We start from the raw sequence: 8,361 nt of genomic DNA on the forward strand, positions 1-8,361 counted from the left end.
AACAATGGCTCTGTGGTGAAAAATCTCTCTCTCTCTTTCTCTCTTGATTCCATTCGAAACACTGAAAAGCACGCTCTTGATTCCATTCGAAACACTGAAAAGCACGCGTGTCGGGTGCTGGGTTGTGAGATATTTTGGTTCTCTTTTGATAGCAGAAGACACTGAAACCAATATGGCTCCCCTGTTGTTAGAGACAGTAATGAGGAAGTCACAGCTGTTCTCAGCCTCGCCACTGACATTTTGGCGAATCCTCTTGAGTTAAGTTAGTCTGGTACGAGGATTACCGGGTAAGACAGAAAATGCTTCTTTATTTAAGTGACTCCCCCCCAAAAGATGGGACACACAATTTAGTAGTTACAAAGGCCCCTAACACTACATCTGACTTCCAGATATTAACAAACTTGCCTGGCCTCAGTGAACAGCATCAAAAGTGGGGAGAGGACCCTTCTTGAAAAACACAGCCTCTCTATTTTAAGTTCTAGAGCTTTCTTCATGAAACCACGTATATTAATGTGATCGGTAGTCCATTCCTAGATGCAGAAGACACAACTTGGTGCTAGGATTTTGGTTTTTAACTATTTCAGTTTTACCACTTTGAATCAAGAGTTTGGCTGAGTTTAATAACTTCTTTTTTTTTTAACCTCTCATTTCTATTCCCTGAAAGCTATTTCTTATAGACTAGAGTAAAGGATGCTGAATTGGATGCTGTCAAATCCTGACAGTTTAGTAAAAACCTTTCTTACACCATTAGTTGTAAAAAGCTTTTCTATTTCCAAGGAATATGATATTTTTTTTAAAAGTACTCCAACAATTTTTATTTTATCACTGTTTTTGCTGAAGTCTAGGAGTGCTTGATTTCCATGCTAAAAGTTGACAAACGGGGTTGGGGTTTTACATATATTTTTTTAATTTTGCTTACTTTATTTCACAAATACAGTTTTCTTTGAGAAAAGCTCTGGAAATTTGGAGGGGGATGTCGATTTTGTTTGTTATTTTTATCATTCTCTCTGTGTGCACATGCATGCACGTGTGTGGCATGTCTGGAGGTCAGAGGACAGCATGGACAAGTTGGTTCTCTCATGTGGGTACCAAGGATCGAATTCAAGTCATCAGGCTTGGCAATGGGCACTCTTCCCCCCGGCCATCTCACTGGTCCATGTACATTGTTCTCGATCTCTATCGTCCTATTCTAATAAGAAAGCAAGCATTTCGGAGTTATAGATGAATTGAAAACAGAATATTACCTTGCAGTCAGTGCTAAATGATTAAAAGTTTTCCTTTTTTTTTTTTTTTTTTTTTTTTTTTTTTAAGTCACCAACTTGGAGCTTGATATGTTTTTCTAAACATGGAACATGTTCAAAGCATAACTTCACTAAAGTACCCTAATAAGTGAATATTATTCGTCGTCTTGAAGTCCCTTTTGTTATTCCTTAGCAGTGATCTCTGTCTATGAAATAATATGGAAGGTTACATCATCCAAAGGCCACCTTCTGAGTCGTAGTCTGCGTTAGAGACAAGGCCAATGGAAAGGCCAAAAAAGGATGTTCCAAGTGTCTGCAATAATACCCCAGGAGCAGTAAAAGTGTTTACTGCCTCCGAAGTCTTAGCAGTGAGCCATGAGAACAATAGAAAAGCTGCACTGTTTCCCAGGGTTCCGTGCCAGACTCTGGCATGCCGACAGCTATGGAGTCTAAAGCCAACCGAAACGTTGACACTGGAAACTCACCCCACTTTGCTTCCTAACTCAGTTCCTCCACCTGTAAATTAGAGAGATAATGATACCTTGGTAATAATAGCTTTCCCGACATGGTGGTGTGCGCCTGTAAGACGTGCCCTTGCAGAGGGAAAGGAGAAGAGATGCCTTCTCTCATCCAGGTGTTGGGAGTTGTGATCACAAATGGTTCACCGAATGTTCATTGCACGTGGCCCACTGGTCACAATGCAGTCAGGCACAGGGAACCAGGCAGATGAAGTCCATTCACTTTGCTTTAGAGGAGGCTGGGACGAAACACGGATCAACAACAAAACAGCAAAGGTGACACCTATTAAGCGATTTGCATGTCCTGTAACTGACTCAGAAGAGCGGCCCTTTTGTGTAATGAGGCACATTGCATCCTCTTTTGTGTTTAAGACCCTTCATAGACCACATTCCTTCCGTGGCTTCTATTCTAAAATCCCCTTTAATAAAGGACCTGCCTGGGCTCTTCTTACTGTGACATTAACTAGATGTCAACTTTCAGGGTCCCTTCCTTCTCACCTTGGATATCACCTTCACCTGAGCAAGTCCCCACAGTGTCCACTCAGTATTGTGAATATAGTTATATAATAGGTATTTATAGTAGCAGACTGAAGGAGGTAGACGTTGCAAAAGAAGCTTTGTACCAAAATTTTGCCTGTGCCTGTGTGTAGGTGTGGTGGAGTTTTAAGGTCAAGTTCATATTCTCCTTATCCTTTACATGAGTATATGTGTAACTGATGAAATTTGTGTATGGTCAGGTTTCAAAACCTACATTTGGTTTACTGCTTCCCAGAAATGAAGAGTTAGAACATGTCAGTTCCTGTTTCTTTCTTTTCCTTATTTTTCCTTTTAATTTTTGCTTATGAGACAGGGTCTCATCATGTAGCCTGCCCTGGCCTTTAACTTTCTACAGACCAGGTTAGCCTCAGATTCATAGAGATCCACCTGCCTGTGCCTCCTGAGTGCTGAGATTAAAAGTTTGTGCCACTATGCCCAGCTCGCTCTGCCTCTCTCTCTCTCTCTCTCTCTCTCTCTCTCTCTCTCTCTCATAAAATAATAGCTTGAAAAAGGCAGGTGTGGTGGTGCATGCCTCTAACGCCAGCAATCAGGTGGATCTCTGAGTTCAAGGCCAGCCATGATTACATAGCGAGACCCTGTTTCAAATAGTAACAACGATAACAAGAGTTTGGATAATTATAAACAGCCTCTGTATTGATAAGTGAGTTGTTCTTATTAGCCCATGTTTAATGTACATATAAATGGTACTCAGCACGCACTGAGCCTGTCACTTGCTGTGAACCCAGAATGCTGTGTGTCCTGCTTCTGTTTGATATAAGCGTGACTTGGAGCTGATTGGTTGACTGCTGGCTGGTAATACTGGCTGACGTTTTTTGTCTCTCTTTTCTCTACAGGGAATAGATTCTGCTATCTCAGCCTCACAGCCCTTCCTGTTGATTACAAAGCCCTTGGAAGAAAAAAAAAAAAAAAACAGAACACACCCTCCTCAGTTCCTTCTGAACGTTTTTCTTTGGCTTCTCTTCTGCCAGTTTTGAGGCAAAGACACTTGACGAAACACCTGTACCTGAAAAGCAGAGAAATGTTTCAAGTCCCCTTCACCCAGGAAAACAGCAGCATCACGCTTTGGTATCTGTTCTCCAGCCACACTGAGGAATGTGTGGTCTCAAGGCACCAGCTCTGCAGAGCCCTTCCAAACTCCTTGTGGTTTTATTTATATGTATTTCCATATTTCATTCCTGTACGTCACTGCTGCATCCGTGTGGCAGCAAGTGACCACATGTTACAGGTTTCACTATGGACGCCAGGCCAGGCGCCACCACGCAGAACAAAGCCAGTTCCGTAAGCTGCCTACGATATGCATTGCTGAAGTAACATTTTACCCAGGGTGTGCCATTGCAGTGATATAAATATATTTTTTTCCTAGACTAAAATATGACCTGAATATCTCTTTTGATGTGTGTACATAGGTCTGAGTGTGTGTGGGGTGTGTGTATGTATGTGTGTGTGGATGTGTGCGTGCGTGTGCGTGTAACCTCATGCTTCGAACTGCCTGTGAATGTTGTGGAATGCTACGCCTGGAGAGTTCTGGTTTATCACCAGTTCAAAGATAAAAAGAGTGATATATGGGGCCTGGAGACCATGCCCGTCCCCTTGGGAAGACAGCTTGGAAACGCTACATGGTCTGTATCAGTAAGTGTAAGGTAGCTGTCACATGTACCATAAGAAGCAATTCTATGGCTTTGGACAGATGTGGTTTCACCTTCATGATGGAATGATTGTTGGATATAAACCCGCCCAAGGTTGACAGCCTGTCACCACAATCACAGATTCTGGTGGGACTGGTCTGACTCGCCAGTTCCACAATGGAGAGAGAAGGGGATGGAATCCGTGGAGCGACCCCAGATGGAGTACAAGTCGCCTTTGTTTCCCTGCATAAATGAACTTGATGAATGCAAACAAATATATGCAATTCATAGACTTTTGGAGATGAACTTAAATATGTGTGTCAGCCTTGAGATGATGTGTCTGGAGTAATACTTTGTGTCCCAGTGTCACAGAAAAATACGTACACGCCAGTGGCTCTTGAGGTTAATGTAGTTGGGTTGAAATGGCCTCTAGCAATTCCAGGTTCCCCAATTACATGTGGAAAGTTCTCTGGTAATTAGTATGCAGCTAACTCCTTTTGCCCTCAAAAGTGCATCAGTCTTCTAGGGTCTGAGTTCTGGTGTATGAAGATTCAGTATTGACAGAATACGTATACCAAACTCCAGCCAACATACTGCCATTTTACCTAAGCTGAGTGGCTGCCTTGCTTATTCTGAGCTATGGTTGCAGAAACTGTGGCCATTTATATAAGCTATAACATCAAATCAGGGAAAAACGAGGGAAATAAAAAGATTCTGAACCATATATTGTTGAATACGTGGAGGAAAATCACCAATAAATATTTATTGCATTCTGACAGGGTGTGTGGCATTGTATTCTCGACTATGCCTGAGTGACAAAGTTAATTCACCCCTTTTGGGGGGACCTTAATATATTTTTAAAGGGATGTGCCTATGCATTGATGCCTGAAAAATATGTGTTTAAAAAAAAAATGAGGTTGAATCTCCGAGTGGATCATCTTTCCCAGAGGTCAGGTGGGAGGAGGCCAACTTCCGGGTCTGTGTCTAGCCCAGGAGCAAGTGCTTGCCTGGTGAGCTGGAAGGCTAAATTCTGTTCAGATCTATTCAGCAGCTTCAAGCTGCTCCCTGTACCAAATCCAGTTGTCTCACCTGTTTGGCAATCTTATAAATGAACTGTTCTGGTGTGTCTGTCTAAAAGAGCGGAAGAAAGGTTGTGTTCACAACACGGTTGATGTGTGTGTGTTCTGAGACCTCTTGTATTCATCTGTGAAGGGTACGTGTATTAATCCATACACTCCTATAGCCTCAATTATTTGTCTGAAGACACAAATTTTGACCAGTAAAAAAGTTCTAGAAGCAATATTTTCACTCCTCTTTAGCATTGTCCAAATAACATCGAGTATTGATAAATGCTGAAGAGTGCATTTATTTTGTATTACTCCAAGTCTGTTGGAATATGCAAGGACTGTGGTTATAATTAGAATGTATAAGGCATATTATAATTTAGTTCATTCATCCTGAAGAGGAAATTAACCGAACATCTCTTGGTTCATACATGTTCCAAATTTTGAGCAATCTTTTGAGTTAGCCATAGATTTTTCTATTTTGTTTTCATTTGTCAAGGTGTTTCTCCTCCCTTCATGAACTTTAGGTACACATAACTTATGTCATTTATTTATGGTCTTTTATACCTAGTTTGTAAAGTTGTAAAATAGCAAACTAAATGCAAAGAGTTTGCATTTGAAAGTAATAAAGTAGTTGCCGTATACAAACCCAAAATCTGGTCGTCTTTATTCTATTCCATTTTATTGTATTCATTGTTGGCAACAACATCCTAGGCAAGTGCTTTACCAGTGACCTAGACTCGGCCTTTCTTTACTTTGAGATCTTACTAAATTGCCCAACCTGGTCTGACATTCATCTCATAGCCCAGGCTGACCTCGAATTTGGAATCCCTTGGCTTCCCACTCCCAAGCACCTGGGATTACAAACTTACACCATCCTTCTTTGGCTGGGCTTGAATGGTATTTATAAATCATTATTGTTAGTCATTTGATTAGACACAAAATCTTAATTCCTAATTGAGCGAACTCATTTGAAGAATTTAAAATATTTGATGATTTAATTCAAACATTTATCTTTTGTTGTTTGTTTGAGAAAGTGTCTCACCCTGTATGTAACCCAGGTTGGCTTCAAAATCTCAGCCTCCTGAGTACAGGATAACAGGCATGTGCTGCCATGCCCGATTTACTAATTATTATTTTAAGTGTACGTGTTTATGAAGTCCAGTGTGATGATTTGATTACACGTATACAGTGTGTGAAAAAGCGCTTCTTAACCTTGCCATTGGGAACCATGTATCAAAATATCTGATTCTGAGATCCTACATTCCTTTTTAGGACTGTAGACTTTGGAGGCCAGGCTCCTCTGCTTACTGATTACAGATTTGTACCATAGTAACTATAATACTCTGTGCCTTTATAAAGATTAAAATTGTTGACATGTTTGCCACAGTGTCTAGGATCTATAGTAGTTGTTCTTAAGTCTGATAACACCAACTTCTTACCCTTAGCCCTCTACCTTGTTACTAACCCAAGATGCCAAGCAGTAGTTATATTTATTTATTCATTTTGATTTTTTGGGACAGGGTTTCTCTGTGTAAGTCTGAGTTGTCTTGGAACTCGATTCGTAGACCAGGCTGGCCTCAAACTCACAGAGATCCGCCTGCCTCTGCCTCCCAAGTGCTGGGATTAAAGGCGTGCGCCACCACCGCCCGGCCAAGCAGTAGTTCTTATTCTGGGCTTTGAACCTAAGATCTATGAATCCTAGAGTGAAGCTCAACAAGGTTCAAGATGGTGCCGCCCCCCCCCCACTACATAATTGTCACTTTTACATGTTTTGTACATTTATTTTGATAGAGGAGTATCATAAATGTCCTCAAATTCTGAATTGATTTGGAGACACCAAACTGTTAAAAACTAGTCTTCAGGTAAATGCTGTCTTTGTGACCTTATTTCATTACATAGTATCAGTTGGTAAAAATCCCTTTTCTTTGAAAACCAGACTCAAAGCCTTAGAGTCAAGCAAAACCTTGGGAGCAAGTGTTGATTACAAAGAGCAGAGGCTAGGTAGCATATTATAGCCTGATGCAAAGGATCACCATGGCAACTCATCCAAACACTAAATGATGGGTCTAGTCCCCTCTTGCTGATGCCATGCTTGATATGCAAACAGACGTCACCATAGAAGGGAAATGAATACGGACAATCATATTCAGAGATCCATAGCTGTCCCTGAAGGACATTTTATTTGATTTCTACTTTCTCATCAGCTAGAACTCAACCACATGTTCCAAATGCAAGTGCTAGAACAGTGGGAAATTTACTGGTGGGGTTTTTTTTTTGTTTTGTTTTTTTTTTTTTTTTTGTTTTTCAAGACAGGGTTTCACTGTGTAACAGCCTTGGCTGTCCTGGAACTAGCTCTGTAGACCAGGATGGCCTCTACTTCACAGAGATCCACCTGCCTCTGCCTCCTGAATGCAGGAATTAAAGGCATGTGCCACCACTACCTGGCTAGGAAATATATTTTTAAATGCACAGGGAGAGAAACTGAAACTTGAGAAATGGACCAGTCCACCACAGCACAGAAGGGCAATACATCTGGAAGCCCTCAGGGGGAAACTTAGCACATAAGCTTCTGAGTTTCACCTTTACCCACAGACACTTCAAAAGTTCATTTCCCAAAGACACAGAGAAGTTGAGCCAGGATCAGCTTGGCTAGAACGTTCACATTCTCCTTGTCTGTCACATGTTGCTGGGTATCCTGAAGAATAGATGTCTACAATTCTCTAGCCACGGCCCTCTTCCTGTAGGGTTTTAATGGTCTTAGCCATTCCATCTCCCTGGGAGGAGGGTAGGGAGTTCATAATTAAGCCCTAATCTCTGCAAGATATTTGAAGAGTATTCTCTTAAAAGATATAACTAGAATATGGAAAATCATACTAACCTGGATCCTTTACTTTCTGATGGGTAAGGCTTTAAAGCCTTAGTATATGACTCCAAAAGCATTGGTTCAGAGCCTATGCTTTTAGGCTTTCATTTACTTGAGTACTTCTGAACACTAACTACTTATCGGACATAGTGCTGGGCTGCGTTTATATAATTCTCACAATAGTCCACAAAAGTAAAACAAACGAGAAAGGAATGTGTTTTACCCCCATTGATAAGTGTGAATACTAGGTGTGGTGATTAGATAATTAGTCCCAGGCCACCTTGCTGATAAGTATTGAATTGGAAAATTAAATGTAAGCAAAGAGCCTCTAAAACAGCAGTTCTCAACCTGTGGGTCTTGACCCCTTTGGGGGTCAAAAGACCCTTTTACAGGGGTGGCCTAAGGCCATCGGAAAACACAGATGCTTACATTGTGATTCATAACGGCAAAATTACAGCTATGAAGTAGCAATGAAAATATTAAAAATTT

This window comes from Peromyscus eremicus, chromosome 13, assembly GCF_949786415.1.
Source record: "Peromyscus eremicus chromosome 13, PerEre_H2_v1, whole genome shotgun sequence".
In the NCBI taxonomy this organism is placed as follows: domain Eukaryota; kingdom Metazoa; phylum Chordata; class Mammalia; order Rodentia; family Cricetidae; genus Peromyscus; species Peromyscus eremicus.